This window comes from Acomys minous (genome assembly GCF_964271855.1).
Source record: "Acomys minous genome assembly, chromosome: 14".
Classification (NCBI taxonomy): Eukaryota; Metazoa; Chordata; class Mammalia; order Rodentia; family Muridae; genus Acomys; species Acomys minous.
This window is the reverse complement of record NC_140496.1, coordinates 47,625,932-47,643,282: the sequence shown is the minus strand read 5'-3', so window position 1 is coordinate 47,643,282 and position 17,351 is coordinate 47,625,932. Positions and strand designations below refer to the sequence as shown.

General features: G+C 46.9%; 1 long non-coding RNA gene across 5 annotated transcripts; it reads right to left on the bottom strand.

The window, feature by feature from the left end:
* Positions 1-7,250: 7,250 nt before the first annotated feature.
* On the bottom strand, positions 7,251-16,966 carry LOC311582591. Of its 5 annotated transcripts, none has more exons than XR_014774149.1 (4): positions 16,718-16,966; positions 10,974-11,341; positions 8,779-8,920; positions 7,251-7,697 (listed from the first exon to the last, which is right to left on the bottom strand). It is a non-coding gene; the product is annotated as an uncharacterized lncRNA (long non-coding RNA). The 5 variants fall into 5 exon arrangements; XR_014774152.1 differs by lacking the exon at positions 7,251-7,697 and adding an exon at positions 15,859-15,947 and having other exon boundaries at positions 8,146-8,920; XR_014774150.1 differs by lacking the exon at positions 8,779-8,920 and having other exon boundaries at positions 7,251-8,107.
* Positions 16,967-17,351: the final 385 nt, after the last annotated feature.

Sequence of the window (17,351 nt, the reverse complement as noted above, 5' to 3'; positions counted from 1 at the left end):
CTCCACAGATGGAACGAGAGCCCTGGGTTTGAACCTTGGCACAGAATAAGGCAGGTGGAATGATGCTCGCCTGTAATCGCAGGCTCTCGAGGTTGGAGCAAGGAGATCAAAAGTTTAAGGTCATCCTTGGCTGTATAGTAATTTCGAGGCCAACAAGAACTGCGTGAGACCTGTCTCAAAAGCAAGATATAAGCAACCAAACAGCAGGCATTCTGCCAAGCAAAGGAAGAAAGACCACATGGCATTTGCTTCATCCATGGGAGATGTTCACAGGAGACAAATCCGTGGGAACAGAAACTTTTCTGGGATTGAGTGTTGGGGGTGCAGGACTGAGGGACCTGAGGTGCTCACCAAAGGTTGCAGAGTGGTAAATGAACTCAAAATAAGATTAATAATGAAGCCTGATGGTTACACAACTGTATGGATATAGTAAAAAGCCATAGAATTGCATATTTTAAACGACTGCAATAAACAATTGTGAATTTTCTCCCAATAAAGCTGTTTTTAAAGGGGGGGGGCAGGCAACTAAAGGCAGTGTGTGACTCTTGTTTAAATCCTAAAGGGAGGGCTGGAGGATGGCTTAGGAGTTAAGAGCACTGACTGTTTTTCCAGAGGACCTGGGTTCAACTCCCAGCACCTGCATGGCAGCTCACAGCTGTATCTCCAGTTCCAGGGGATTCAACACCCTGTTCTGGCTTCTGAAGGCACTAGGCATGCGCATGATACACAGACACATGCCAGGAAAACACACATGTGCATATAATAAAAATAAATTAAAACTCCTAGAGGGGAGATACTTACTGTCATTATATAACTGTTCATTAAAATAATTTATAAAAAGTACAGATGGCCTTTCTTAGTGTACCCCTAGTGTCCCTAAATGATAATTACTAATATTATACACACTATAAATTTTTATTTTACCTTGTGCAAGTTATTTCTTTAAGTGGTAATAATAAAAAAATGTGGATACTCCTTCAAAAAGGGCATTTTTGAGACAGTGGTAAATTCTGACTAACCTCACTATTAAAGTCATTTTATTTAATTTTTTTAAAAACCTGGCTTCCCACTTAGCTCAAAGTAACAGCCTTAGCATGTGTAGAGGCCATGCGTGAGTGACCTTCCGTGACATCCCTTCCCACTCCAGCCTGGTCTTTCCCTCTTGTTCTCTTCAGGTCATCCTGGCCACTTTCCATCTTGCAGAACGATTTGGACACAGCTCCACCTCAATCGTAATGGCTCGCCATTACCTCCCTGGGCAGCCCTTCCCAGACATGTCCATGAAAGCTTTGCCATCCCATGCCCTCACTCCTGTCATGCGTGTTTCAGTGAGAACTTCCCTGCTCAGTGTCTGAAACTCCTACTACCCCATCCACCCATCACTTATCACTATCTGGTGGGTGCTGGGATTAAAGGCGTGTTGCCACCACACCCGGCTTAGTTTGGTTCTTGTTTGGTTGGTTTGGCGTTTTTGCCTCCCTCCACTCCTCGGTGCAGTCAGAGCCTCGCTTCTTTGGTCCTCCAACGTGGACTGAAAACCAGCACTCCTCCAAGCCTTCAGCAACACACTGGGACCACTGAGGCATCCAGCCTTGTGGACTGGCGGCTATAGGACTCTTTCTCTCTCTCTCTATCCTGCTTATGAGCCTGGCTGGATTACCTAGCCCTTCATGTAAACCAATCTAATAAGTTCATTTCACAGCATATATTCATCCTATTCCGTTCTTCTAGAAAACCTTGAGCAAAACAGTTTCCGACCCTCCCAGCAGAGGAAAGAACAAGTCCACTTCATAGACTCATGGCCAATCAGAAGCCAGAGCAGTGGTGCAGACAGAAACAACAGCAGGCAGGTTCAGATGCACCAGGCTGGTGGCTTGCACCGGTGTGAGCCCCAGGACCGGCTCTTTCTGCTTCCCGCTCTCTATGAAACTGACCCGGGGCAGCTTCCTGAGAATGGAGAGGGTGGCTGGGAGGCCAGAAGAGAGAAGAGCGTCCTAAGGCGTCATCTCCTGAGAGTCAGAAAGCTCAGGAAGTGCGGAATTGTGGTGGGCGTGCCAGGCCTCATTGCTAAGTACCCATTTGAGGTTAGCAATCAAAGCTTTAAAGCAGGAGGAAGCCAGGCTGAACTTCACGCAATCGGGGTTGGTGGTGGGGGTGCTTTGCAGGTGAGCCCAATAGAACGAAAGTCAGACACTAGAGAGCATAGACGGGGGCGTGGCTACAAGGAACTGGGCGGTGAGGAGCAAAGAGAGATGGTGAAATGCTGGGAAGATGGTAGGTCAGTGGGTTGGCAGTCTCTAGTGGGCTTTGTAAGTTTCTAGAATTGAGGGGCATTCCCAAAGCTGGAGAGCAGTTTGAGAAAGACAGGCTTGAACGATGAGGTAGTTTGAATGTAATTGGTCCCCACAGGCCCATAGGGAGTGGCACTATTAGGAGGCGTGGCCTTGTTGGAGTGGGTGTGGCCTTATTGGAGGAAGTGTGTCACTGTGGGGGGTGGGCTTTGAGGCCTTATATATGCTCAAGCCACGCCCACTGAGACAGTGGGCTGCCTGCAGATTGAGATGTAGAGAGAGCTATGGGCCCCTCCAGCTCCATGTCTGCCTGCATGCTGCCGCCATGCTTCCCGCCATGATGATAACGGACTAAACCTGACTTTGCCTGCTTTTTTAAAAAAGAAAAATTATTTTATGTATATGAGAGCTCTGTCTATATGGGCAGCTGCCTACTTGTAACCCAAAGCCTAAATAAGCCATGGCTTAAAGACCCAAGGGAGAATTCCAGGACCTGTGAGACAACTTAAGACCGTTAAACTGAAGCCCTCCGCCTTTCCCTTGGCTTTTCCTTCATGGCTAGCTACAAAATGCCTGCTTCAGCCTCAGTCGGCGAGGTGATCTGAGCCTAAACCCCCTTTAAGGAAGACGCTCACTACTTAGTGCCACCTGTGAGTGGCTGCCACCACTCCTGTCACCTCTGCCCACACTCACTGGTGGCAGCTCTCCCCTGCCCTTTCCTGTCCACAAAGAAGGCGAGGGAATGTCCGGCCTTTTAAGTCTGGATACATGGTCCCTGTGAGGAAGAAGGTGAAATCAGATACAGCAGCAGTCTGCTCAGAAGGCTTGCACTGGCTCATCATCCCTGATGGCGGTGTGTGTATGTGTGTGTGTGTGTGTGTGGGGAATGTATGTATGTGTGTGTGTGGGGGGGGTGTTGATGATGTGTGCTCCTGTGTTTGTTCAAATGTCCTTACATATCATCATCACGGTTAGATGTCTATCGTTCTCTGCCTTGTTTGTTTGTTTTGTTTTGTTTTGGTGACAGTTTTTCTCGGTGAATTTAATGCTCATCCTTTCATCTAGGTTGGCTGGCCAGTGAGCTCTATGGCGCACACACACACACACACACACACACACACACACACACACATGTGCCTCCATGCCAGGCTTTACATGGAAGGCGATATTCAAAGCCGGGTCCTCTTGCCCAGCAAGCACACTAACCCACCAACCCATGTCCCCAGGCTCAGCTTTTGTAAACATTTTTAACCCATGAGTTGTAGAAGTTACTCGTAGTGGGGATGTCTGCAACAACAAAACAGACAACACCACGAGCTAAGGTCCTTCTGGCTCTCTTTGGAAAGCCAGTTGTTAAACATTTACCAGCACACCAGAGTCAAGCAAGCAACCAGGGCTTCCTGCTATGGAGGCTCCACCCCACCCCCAACCCCTCCCAGCCCTTCATCAGTTGTTTCTGACTCATGAGTCAAATTTATTAACGATTAATTAGGTGAACTTTTGAGGTGCAACCCCTTGTTCCTTACATAATGGTCCAGGCCCTTCCCTCTACAGTGGCTTCTATTATTCCCTTAGGGAAGGCTCAGCATTCTTGCAAGTACGTTGGAAGTTCTGTAAAGCTGTTTACATTTCTGTTCAAGTCACTTAAAGGTTGTTCTTCTGTTTTTATGATTTTTGTTTGTTTGTTTGTTTGTTTGTGGTTGTTGTTGTTGGTTTGGTTTTGGTTATTTTGAGACATCGCTTCTCTGTATAGGTCTGAAATGCACTCTCTAGACCAGGCTGGCCCCGGCCTGCCTCTGCCTCTCAAGTGCTAGGATTAAAGGCGTGCACCACCATTTTTCCAGTAAGAGCCAAACATGGCCAGAAACAGGCTCTGATTTCCATAGTCCCACTATCGCTAAGACAGTCCACCTTTCTAATTACAGGGATTACCTGACTCAAGCGTACCACACGGTGTAAAATAATTCTAGCTTTCCCAGCACTCGGGAGGCAGAGGTAGGCAGATCTCTGCAAGTTCAAGGCTAGCCTGGTCTACAAAGAGAGTTCCAGGACAGCCAGGGATACACAGAGAGACTCTGTGTAGAAGAAAAAAAAATCTAGCTTTCAAAATTTACTCCTGTGCTGGGCATGGTGGCACATGCCTTTACTCAGCACTTGGGAGGCTGGACTCGAACTCACAGATCTGTGCCTACCTCAGCCCCTTATTCAGCAATGGGGACTTACCTTCCATATCTGGGGGCAACCAAGGGCAAGAGCAACAGTCTGTGATGTTTTGGGAGTCTGTGGAACAATCCAGACCAATCATTTGAAAGGGACATCTTACAGCCAGAGTTGGGGTATTTCTTAGATGGTCTTTGACTCTTGGTGGGAACATTTTCAGCACAGATGGGAAATTTTCATCTAAGCTATGTATATATGTTGTACACTGATTTACAGGTATTATTGGTATTCTTAGGTAGTTAGTAGTTTGAGTCCTCATGACTTTAAAAAAAAAGATTTATTTATTTATTGTTATGTATACAGTATTGTCTGCTTGTACACCTGCAGGCCAGAAGAGAGCACCAGGTTACATTATAGATGGTTGTGAACCACCATGTGGTTGCTGGGAATTGAACTCAGGACCTTTGGAAGAGCAGGCAGTGCTCTTAACCACTGAGCCATCTCTCCAGCCACTTTATGACTTTTTCCAGACATCCTTACTGCTTATTTTATGTTCCCCCAACACCATCCCTAATTAGAGCTCTACTCTGTTGTTTTCATTTCCCAATTCAGATGACCTGTGCTCTGCTTCCCAACTCTCCCCTTAGCCCCCATGATGGCCGTTCTATTGCCCCCTTAGCTCCTGCAATGACCAACCCCTCCATTTGCCCCCAACCCCAACAATGGCCTCTCTATTGCCCACTGAGCCCCACAGTGGCCCCCAGCCCCTCACTGAGCCCCACAGTGGTCCCCAGCCCCTCACTGAGCCCCACAGTGGCCCCCCAGCCCCTCACTGAGCCCCACAGTGGCCCCCAGCCCCTCACTGAGCCCCACAGTGGCCCCCCAGCCCCTCACTGAGCCCCACAGTGGCCCCCAGCCCCTCACTGAGCCCCACAGTGGCCCCCCAGCCCCTCACTGAGCCCCACAGTGGCCCCCCAGCCCCTCACTGAGCCCCACAGTGGCCCCCCAGCCCCTCACTGAGCCCCACAGTGGCCCCTAGCCCCTCACTGAGCCCCACAGTGGCCCCCAGCCCCTCACTGAGCCCCACAGTGGCCCCCCCCAGCCCCTTGCTGAGTCCCACAGTGGTTCCCCAGCTCCTCACTGAGCCCCACAGTGGCCCCCCCAGCCCCTCACTGAGCCCCACAGTGGCCCCCCAGCCCCTTGCTGAGTCCCACAGTGGTTCCCCCGCCCCTCACTGAGCCCCACAGTGGTCCCCCAACCCCTCGCTGAGCCCCACAGTGGCCCCCCCAGCCCCTCGCTGAGCCCCACAGTGGCCCCCCAGCCCCTCACTGAGCCCCACAGTGGCCCCCCCAGCCCCTCGCTGAGCCCCACAGTGGCCCCCCCAGCCCCTCGCTGAGTCCCACAGTGGCCCCCCAGCCCCTCGCTGAGTCCCACAGTGGTTCTCCCGCCCCTGCAATGGACCACTATTGCCCCTTTGATCCCCACAATGCCACCTAGATCCTGCAATGCCCCCCAAGACATTCCTAGCCTCCATAGTAGCCCTCTATTGCCCCCTTACCCCCACAATTGCTTCCCTAGTGCCCTCCCAGCCCCCTACAATGGCTCCGTTTTACTTTCCTGGTTTCTGCAGTTACTCCAAGTTGAAAGTGTAAAATTTAGTGTGAGGCTTTACAGCTTCCATTCCAAACTTTTTTAATAATAAAATTCATTTTTAAAAGCAAATGTACACAGATACATGTGCTTCCTCTCCTAAGTGTGAAGTGGAATAAAAAAGCAGAGGTGGAAGGCTAAATGAGACTCTTGTCACCTACGGGCGATGTGGTCTCAGCTCTCTGTCCAGCTTCACCTGCCCATAGCGACGTTCCATCTCCAGCAGCAGTGTAGAGGCAGAGGGACAGGCTGCTCCCTGTCACAGGAGAGTGTTCTCTTATTTCCTCCAGCATTGCCCACCCTGCAGCAGCACCCACCCTGCAGCAGCAGCCACCCTGCAGCAGCGCCCACCCTGACTGTCTCCTCGCTAGGGAAAGGCGAGCTAGCACAGGCTACAGACTGGCACTGAGCTTTTCCATCGAGACAAACAGCAGGTTTGCTTAGTTGTGTTGGGTACCCCACCCCCCAAATGAACCCAGGAGTAGTCTGTTATACCTAAATAAATCTCTCTATAAAGTTTGGGTTTTTAGAAGATCTAATTTGTTTTATTTAAATTTATTTACAAATTTAAATTTGTTATAGTTGTATCACCGCAATAGCCATCAGTATTAAATTAGAGAAAGAATAGATGGAAAAGTTATCATAAGAAATGCTGATGTGTGTGTGTGTGTGAGAGAGAGAGAGAGAGGGACGGGGAGAACAAGGCTTATCTAGTGAGCATTTGCTGAGTGCCCGCTGCATGCTGGACGCGGCTCACAGCCTTGGGCTGTCTATGATGTGTAAAGAAGCTTCATTTTGGATTGGCAGTTGTGCCGCCCGCCACTGGGGACCTAATGAGCAAAGGACATAGATTTACCTCTATGTGGTCATTTAAGCGTGGAGAAAAATCACACGGTGAGTAATAGGGCTGTTAGAGGCCCGGCAGGGGTCTGTTTCAGCAGGAGATCACAATGGCTTCCCTGAGGCCTCTGAGCTGGGGTGGGGCCAACGCAGATGCCAACAAACTATGGATTCTGCTGAAGTCCTCACCTGGACTTCAGAGTTTATTCTAAGCATGGATGGGAAATTGTCATATGGCCTAAAGCAGGAGAAAGAAGGACTGAGACCACATCGCCAGGATTCTTTTTTTTTTTTAAAGATTTATTTATTTATTATGTATACAATGTTCTGCCTGCATGTGTGACTGCCCGCCAGAAGAGGGCACCAGACGTCACTATAGATGGTTGTAAGCCACCATGTGGTTGCTGGGAATTGAACTCAGGACCTCTGGAAGAGCAGTCAGTGCTCTTAACCTCTGAGCCATCTCTCCAGCCCCTTCTCCAGGATTCTTAACAGAAAAGTAAGAGCTACAAACACCAAAAGTTGTACTGACCCCCAAAGACATGACTGTTAAATCTGCACGCTTTATATAAAGTCTCAGGAGACACAGTAGAAAGCAGCTGGGTGTGTTTATAAGTTCCTCTTGTTGCCACGGTGATCAGACGGGGACAAAGCTGCTTCAGGGAGGCGAGGGCTGCACTGGCTCACAGTTTCAGGAATACAGTCCATCAAGTGCATCCCGGCAGCCAGAACATGAGGCAACTGGTCATACAGCGTCTACAGTCAAGAGGCCCAGAGAGATAAATGCTGGTCCCCAGCTCCCCCATTCACTGATGACACCACCACCACCCCTATACACACACACACACACACACACACACACACACACACACACACACCATGGAATGGAGCCACCCAGATTTAAGGTTCTCATTTCAGTGAACCTAATCTAGAAACCCCTTCACAGATGTGCCCTGGAAATGATCTCCCAGGTCTCTAGATTCCATCATCAGGATCACAGTCAACAGGAGCCATCACACTCAGGTAGGCCAGTGGTCGTTTGACGGTGCGTCAAACGGTGCGTGAGACTGGTGCGTCAGAAACAGTAGAGCAGCGAGAGTGGGTTAATGAGAACGTCAGATGGGCCGCAGTTAGCCAAGTGGATGACGGTGTCTTCTTATGGTGGCCTGGGAATGTCAGGAAGAATCATTTCTATTATTTTATTTAGGGTGCTCCCGTGCTGTGGCAAGCCAGGGAACGTTGCACTAAAGCCCGTTCCCTCTGATCACGTAATTCTTCCCAAGGTCAAACGCAGGCTGTCAGACTTGGCCCCAAGCACCATTATCCACTGAGCCATCTCACTGGCCTCAGGAAAAGTAGGTTTTTTTTTTTCTTTTGTTTTTTAGAAAAACTCATCCCACATTTATTTTTCCCAGCCATTCTTCCCATAACTAAAAAATGAAGACTAAACAATAAGCTTGCTCTAATATTTTAATAACACAAATACATACATTAACATTGTAATCAAATATAGTGTGTGCCTCAAGGCTTTGTATTCCAGCTCCGTTTACTTTCTACTCTCTGCTTTCCTGCCTGCACAGTGTTGGGTGACAAAGCATTTGCTGGGGAGACACAACACACACACACACACACACACACATCTACTCACCCCAGATAGGGAACCCACTACAGACCAAAGTACAGACACCACCAAAGTCCAACTTGGTGAACCAATCTTGGGGTTACGTTGGGGAATATGGATGAGAGGTCACTTATAGGATCGGAAATGATGCAAAGACAGCTGCCTCATCAAAGCCCACCCAGCATGGGTGACAGCCCTTAGACTCGGAAACCTGACCTCACTGCACAGCCTGCAGGCAGCTCAACAGGTGGGAGGGTGGGAAGGCGTGTCCTTTCCAGGTGTCTTGGCTGGTCTGAACCTCTTCCAGGGAGCTTGCATGGCTTTGCTTCTTCTAGGCCGCCAGTTTGTTTTAAGGTTTCTTTTTAAAGGGATTTAAAAAAAAAAAAGATTTATTTATTTAAGTACACAGTGTTTCACCTTCATGTATGCCTGTCCACCAGAAGAGGGCGCCAGACCTCACTGTAGATGGTTGTGAGCCACCATGTGGTTGCTGGGAATTGAACTCAGGACCTTTGGTAGAGCGGGCAGCCCTCTTAACCACTGAGCCATCTCTCTTTGCAGCTTAGCTTGTGGGAGAGTCTTCTTGGCAGCTGTTTGTCTGACAGGAACATTCAGTTTTTATTGCTCACTATGGCCCTAATGAATCTGATCCATTTTGGGGACTTCCTAAAGGTATTTCAAGCTGTTTCTCTTCCTGCTGAAGGAGTTTGTGGCAGGATGGGAGGTTTCAATCTCGGAGGAAACTGTACATAACACACACACAAGTGTGCAGCCACTCCCTAAAAGCTCTTTTCCCACCATGACGGACTATATCCCTTCTTACACTGTCAATCAAAACCAACCTTTCCTTCCTCACAGCGCTTCTGTCCGGTGTTTTGTCACAGTAACGAGAAGACCAAGGAAGATCTCCCATTTCCTCAGCACCCTCTGGAGCCCAGTTTCGATTTGTGCCCCGCTAGTGGACCGTCCTTACTGAGCCAGGCCACTGTATCCTGCTGGCTAGACTGTGTGTCTACAATCCTTCCTCGGCTAAAATGTCCTTGGCCTTCATAGCGCCAAACTTAATGGATATTTTTCGGGCCTCATTTTGTTGAATGGCCCAGATTCACTACACACCAATCCATCTCTCACTGTCAACGTTTCCTAAAACACTGGCATTAAATCATCTGTTCACTCCTAGAGGACCAGTTAATGAATGTAGTATTTTAGAGCCACAATAAGGAATTAAAATCATTTCTCTATGCTTCAGGGTATATCAAGTGAAGAAAGTTAAGTAGGAACAAAAGTATATATTAGGCTGTTGTTTCTCTTTGCACATGGAGATCTGGGGCTGGAGAGATGGCGCAGTTGTTAGGAGTGCGTGCCGTCCTTTCAGAGACCCCAAGCTCTGTTCTCAGCTCCTACTGTGGGACATTCTCAGCCACCTGTAACTCCAGCTCCAGGGAATCAAATGGTGTCTTCTGTTATCTCTTGTTGCCCTCACATGTATGTGTGCACATGTGCACACACACACACATGCACACACACACACAAAAAAAAAATCTTTAAAAAAAAGATCATGTGAGTTCGAGGCCAGCCTGGTCTACAAAGTGAGTTTAGGACAGCCAAGGGTACACAGAGAAACCCTGTCTCAAAAAAAAAAAATCATGCAGCAGGACGGTGGTGGCACAGGCCTTTAATCCCAGCACTCGGGAGGCAGAGGCTGGTGGATCGCTATGAGTTCGAGGCCAGCCTGGTCTACAAAGCGAGTCCAGTACAGCTAAGGCTACACAGAGAAACCCTGTCTTAAAAAACCAAAAATAAACAAACAAACAAACAAAAAACAACCAAAAACAAAAAACAAAAACACAAAAACAAACCTCCCAAAACAAAACAAAAATGTCATGGCCCATGAGGGAGCATTTGCTCCCAACTAAAAGGCTAATGAAAGAATGAACCAAAACATATTTAAAATTTGCATAGATTTTAAAAACAGAGAAATAGAATGGAATTTGGGATTTTCTAACTATAACATGTTTTGAGACTACAACATCGAACCATAGTCATATTTCACATAATTAAAAAGCAAAAGTACTCTTTTGAAAAAAGTAAAACATGAAATAAATCAACTTGTGAATGCTCCCTATGAAGCAGAGAGGAATTATTTCAAGTGTCTCACAAAGAGACAGTCACAAAACAAAACAACAGTCATCTTGCTAAGCATGGAGGCCCACACCTTTCCTCCCAGCACTCGGGAGGCCGAGGCAAGCATATCTCTGTAAACGCATGACTCTCTGCGCCCACCCTTGCTCTGAATGACACAGAGATCCTTGTATTTATTGAAAGCTCCAGGCACTATAGCTGGGCAGACACTCAGCTATTCTAACGCGACAATACTGGCCTGGCCCACTTCCCAGCCGCCTGGTCCTTACCTGCCATCTCAGTCTTGCCCTGGCACCTCCGTCTTCATCCACGTCCCAATGGCGACTTTTCAGGGTCCCCTCCTGAGACCCTTGTGAGCTCTCTCTGGGCTCCAGCCAGCTACTGGCCACTCAGCTCTTTATTTAACTAATCAGAAGGTGATGGAGACCGAGGTTTACAGCAGCCCTAGACTGCAGAGGCTTCATAAAAATGACAATGCCAAAGCCCAGATGGCAAGCAGATCTCTGCGTATAGAAATCAGCATTTGAATGCACAGCGCACAAAAACATCCTCCAACAGATCTCTGAGAGTTTAAGGTCGGCCAACCTAGTTGACACAGTAAGTTAGTTCCAGGACAAACAAGACTCTGAGACCATTTCTGAAAAAAAAAAAACAACAACAACAAAGAAAGAAACATTAACAAAGATACAGTCAACTGATTTAAATCTTTAGTGGGATATAACCTAAGGATAAAGAGAGTGGGGGTGGGGTGGGGGTAGAAAGAAAGAAAAACTAGTCTCCACAATCATGTCATTAATAATACTTGACATTTGGAATTTCAAACTGTAATAAAATATAAGGCAAAACTAGTTATCTCAACATTGTTTTGTTTTTGTTTTTGGTTCTTTTTGTTTGTTTGTTGGTTGGTTGGTTGGTTGGGTTTTTTTGTTTGTTTGTTTTTTGTTTTTCCGAGACAGGGTTTCTCTGTGTAGCCTTGGCTGTCCTAGACTCGCTTTGTAGACCAGGCTGGCCTCGAACTCACAGAGATCCACCTGCCTCTGCCTCCTGAGTGCTGGGATTAAAGCCATGCACCACCACGCCCGGCTATTTTAACATTGTTATAGACTGTGATTGGGGCATTTCCAGGGCCCTGGAGCCGGATGAGCCATGGGAGTTTCACCCACAAACTTATATTCCTTGCTTCATCTGAAAACGAACTAATAGCCCCCGTGTCACAAGCTTCTGGGAAATTAGGAGGTTTACATATGCCTGTCATGACTGCAAAACTCAGCAGGTGATGATATTCAAAATCTACATGTATTTTATTAGTAAAAGGGCCATCTAGGTGTCTAAAATGCCTTTGCAGACCAGTAAGCTGCGAGGGAGACTGTTACTCATAACAGCAGAGTTAACGTGAAGGAAATGTAGACAAATGGGATAAAGTCGACCAAATTATGATATGTATTCAGCATACACTTGAGTATGTATATTACACACACACACACACACACACACACACATATTACACGAGCAATAGGTTACACAGTTTGCAACAAAAACCTGAGTCCTACACAGTTGAATCGAATGAATTCAACAACAAAGACATTGACTCATTCACAAATATTGAACGCTGTCTTGTTTAACTGCCAACTTGACACAGCCCAGAGTTGCCTGCAAAGAAGAAAGTCTCACTTGAGGGATTTCCCAGATCTGATTCATTTGTGGGCGTGTTTGTGAGGTTTTGGGGTTTTTTTGTTTTTGTTTTTGTTTTTGTTTTTGTTTTTGTTTTTGTTGTGTTTGGTTGGTTGGTTTTTTGTTTTTTGTTTTTGTTTTTGGATTACTGCTTACTGTAGCAGGGCCTTGCCCACTGTGGGCAGCACCATTCCCTGGGCAGGTGGGCTTAAGCTGCCTTAGAAAGCTGAGTGTTAGGCAGCCTGCCTGGGAGCCAGCAAGCACTCCCCTCCTATGGTTTGGAGTTCCTCCTTGAGTTCCTGCCCTGACTTCCCGTAGGGACGGACTATGACCTGCAGGCTAGAATCAGCCCTTTCCTCTGCTAACATGCTTTCGGTCAAGAATGTCTTATCACCGCAGCGGAAAGGGAACCAGAACAGCTCTAACTGTGCACGGTGTTTTGAGCACGTTGCTACCCTCAAGCATCGCATAGGGAGGAGTCCAACACAGGGACAGTTCATATGAACGGTAACGCTGGGAGCCAGCGCCAAATGACGCACCTTGCGTTTGATTCTCAGACACTCCCTGCTGTTGTGATGAGTCGCCTTTGCGCGTCCTAGCTCCGCACTGTGAATACCCACAGACAGCAACGCACCCAAACTTCTAAGCACAAGATTGTTGCAGGCTATCGTTTTTTTCTCAGCTTTCCAAAGCCCTGTGCGCTACAATTCCTAGCTGAAGGCCCCCACTTGCTCTTTTATTTTTTCTGAATTACACCCAAATGTTTTTTTTTTGTCTTAAATATGGCCTCTTGCACAGTGCAGGAATGCCTTAAACCTGTGATCCCCCTGCCTCAGTTTCCAAAGTACTAGAATACAGGTGTGCACCATGACAAGGAATAAACCTTTTAGCAAAGAGAGATCCTGTGGCTGAAGCCCTCTGTCACATGGGCTTTCTCCTCAGAGCATGTTTATCAATGTTGTTGAATGGTTATTAATATTTAATATTGAGATATTATTTTATTAAATCAGTGTTACTCCTCAACCAGGTATATACCCAAATAACCACAGAGAGAGACTATGCTTAATTAGCCTAAAGCACACTCCTGGGCAATAATTACTCCATCCTAAGCCTCTAAGCTAATATAACCTCTCATTTAGATTTCCCACTTTACACTTGCTTTCTATTCATCTACTAGGTCCAGTTCATTTCTCTTGGTGTTTCCCAGTCCTCTCCGTGTGCATCCCTCCTGTCCTTCCTGCCCTTCCTCTTTCCCTTGCTGGACCAGGATGTCCACTCTATTCTCTGGTATTGCTCAGCATTGGCTAGTTGGCTTTTATTGGCAGTACAGAGAACGAATGGTGACGTGTTTACACAAACTTGAGACAGGAGATACTTAGAATAAACATCACAATGCAATATCTGGATTGAAACCAGATAGTGGGGTGGAGAAATCAGCATTTGAATGAACAAGGGTAAACTACACAGTCCACAAGAACATTACGCCAACAAATAAGCCCCTGTTTCTCACTCCCCAGGGAGAGCCTCAGTGGGCAGAAACAAATAGCATTCATCTCCAATCCCCCTTTGTCATGCTTGGGTGTTTTCATGTCTGCTAACTGACTAGACCATTTATTTGTTCAGTAAATACTTACTGAGCATCTACTGGGCCTGCCATAAGTGAGCAAGCCACATGGGACTCTTGCCTCCACAGAACCAATGTCCTGTGGATCCTGGAAATACTCAGGGAGCTGGGTCCCAAGAAGCACCTCACTAGTACTGGGGAAAAAGCACTTTGAAGAGAAGGACTGAACATGACTGCTTCTCCCAAGGGCTCCCACGCTCCTTCTCTGGGTCCACTTTTCTCATAGGTGAGGTGATGCTTGCTTTTCATTACACCCACTACCAATATGCAGGAGATGTGCACAGAATTATCTGCATGCAGGCGTTAGGAGAGCTCAGAGGAGACCAGGAGCGGGATGACTCACTCTGCAGAGGTTCAGGTGTCTGGACTGACCTTTGCAATGCCTCACTTTTATGTGTGTGGGTACCCACCTGCCCTTGCTGACAGGAGGTCCTCTGAATTCCCGAGGTCTCCTCCACCACCTTACAACTTACTGAGTTTGAAAGAGCCCAGTCCCATTACAGAGCCAGGAGGAGAGAGAAATCAGAAGAGTCCTTGTCACCAGAAGTTAAAGATGGGACCTGAACTTCCCAATGCTAGAACATTCGTTCATGGCTACTGGGGGTATTTCTATAGAGTCACCTGGTTTCCTCTCAAGACCTCAGCCACAGCACTTGAGCTCTGAGGCCATAATCCATTTTAGATTGTACATGCTCAACCATTGCCCATAATGCTTTGCACTTTGCCATTTGAGTCAAGGCTAGAAAAGAACCAGCTACCTACAGGACGCCATGCTGGAGAATGCCATTCCCACAAAGACTGGTTTTGTCTGTCTCAGCATCTTGGGCCAGGTAGCCACATCCTACCATGACTGGAACAAATGCAGACTAAGGGGAGAGGCGGGCATTGCTTACAGACAAACGCACGCATTCAGGACCACGGACACCTACATATAAACGCTCACAGGGAGGACTGTCTCTTTGTCGTGTTTTTATAGCATTGAGGGATCTTAGCTGGTCTTCTACAATGAAGCACTATTCTTAAAAGAACTGTCCTCCCTCCCCAGCCTCTGCTAACAACTGTTCTACTGTTAAGTTCTGTAAGATCAATGTTTTAAGATTCCATATTGGTGAATTTGGGGAGCGTTTGTCTTTCTCCTCCTGGTTTGTTTCACTTAACACAGTATCCCCCAGTTCCATTCAAGTTGTCATGAATTAAAGGGTTTCATCCTTTCTTAGAGCGGAACAGATTTTCAATGTATTTATTACTAGGTTTTCTTTGCCCTGTTCATCAGTTGGACACTGAAGTTGCTTTCCTTGAAAGCCTTATGTGTTTAAAGATTATGGAATAAGTTAATGGACATTAAGAAATTTCAGGGAGCTAAAGAAATGGTCAGTGGCTAAGAAAGCACATTGTCACTGCAAAGGACTCAAGTTTGTTTCCCAGAAAGCCATGCTGGCTGGCTTACAACTGCCTATCATTCCAGACCCAGGTGATCTGGAGCCATGTTGTGACCTCCAGGAGCATGCACACATGCACATACCCTGGTCATTTAAAAATAAAATAATTTTAGTTTCAAGACAAGGTGTCTCTGTGTGTAGCCCTGGCTGCCCTGAAACTCTGTAGACCAGGCTACCTGTCTTGGCATCCCAGGTGCTGGGTTTAAAGAAAAAAGAAATTCTAAAGTACAAAGACATAAGGAAATAAATGAAATATGCCTTCTCATTTATTTCAGCCTATAGCTTAAGGAGAGTTTGTTTAAAATTGTGTCCTTGACAAATAATATTTTAAAACTCATGAATGCTTTCGACTATAAAAGAAATGCAAGACTTATGATCTGAAACCTGTAAAATGCTCAAGGTTCTTTTGATAGCATATACCTGTGGTCCCAGCTACTCAGGAGGCTGAGGTGAAAGGGTGGTTCTGGCCTGAGAGGTCAAGACCAGCCTGGATAACACTGTGAAAATGTCTTCAGAAAACAAAAGAAGGAAAAACAAAGAAAAACATGCCAAACTTCTAATTTATACAGAATAATAAATACAAAATAAAATGCCACTAAATCCAGAAAAAAAAAAAACCCTGTAAAATTTTACCATTATAAAAATGGCTGTACGTTTTATAAACATACTGCTTTAGGGTTTTGTGTGTGCATGTATGTGTGTGTATACACCTGCGTTTGTGTTCATGTGCATGCTTGCAAGGAGCAGATCTTGGCATCTCTGTAAGTCTTGCGTGCCCAGGTAGTCCCATCCCTATGCTTGTGTTCATAGCTGCATCGCCTTTTAAAATGCTGTTACATGTATGTTTCTCAGGGTGTGTGCTGTGGGGGAGGGTAGTGTGTAGACAGGGTTGGAAGGTGCTCTCTTCTCCCACTGTGTGGGTCCTGGGGATCAAACTACGGTCTTCAGGCTTGGCAGCAAGCGCCCTGCCTACTGTGCCTCTTCACTGCCCCAGGGCATCCATTGTAATCCGCCCCCACGCCACTCCCCACCCCCCTCCCGCGCACGCACATGTACACACACACCGATGCCATTTTCTAGACACCAACAGAGTCCTCTCTTCTTTTTCAACCTGTTTCTTTCTGATTTCAATTCTGAGTTTCTCCGAATCCTCTTCTTTCTTGGACTGCTCCCAGTCTGAGAGCGTCTCCATTGTCTGACTTGATTAACATGCCCCGCCCCCATCTACTGCTAAGTGTCTCCTCGGCGTTCCTGAGCCCACACTCACGGCCTGACTCACCCGTGACGAAATTCCCTCTGAGGTCCTGAGGCAAGCCCTCCACACAGACTTTCTAGCAGCTTTTCACTCTATAGCCTTCTGGGTACAGTGACCTCTTTTTTTTTTTTTTTTAACCAACATTCTTGTTCTCTTGAGCTGTGACAACCTCCTGGTCCTTCCTCTCGCCTTCAGGACGCTCCTTTATCCCAGGGCTGCCCTCCAGGGGCTTTTGCTCTCTCCTTCTATCTGCTCTGGGATCTCTCTGGAGAATGTCTTCAGTTCCCACAATTATAAACAGGTTGACTTCACCTGTCTGACAGGAACTCACCTCTCCAGTTCCGCAGTGCCAGCTAGCTAGCTGATAGTCACAGCAACGACTTGACTTCAAAGTTAGCACGCCATGACCGCAGCGGGCTCCTCACAGCTTTAGTTCTGTTAATGGTTTCCGCACTCTTGGGGCCAGAGAAGTGACATCTTGGTTATTTTTCCTCCAGTGCTCCATGGATTCCTTCAGAGATCTATCCCTTCTTCCTGCCCCTCTGTTGTACCCTACCGCCTCCCCTGCATCTCAACTACAATGTTTATTTATGTATTTATTTATTTTATTTTTTATTTTAGTTTTTATTTTATTTTGGTTTTTCAAGCAGGGTTTCTC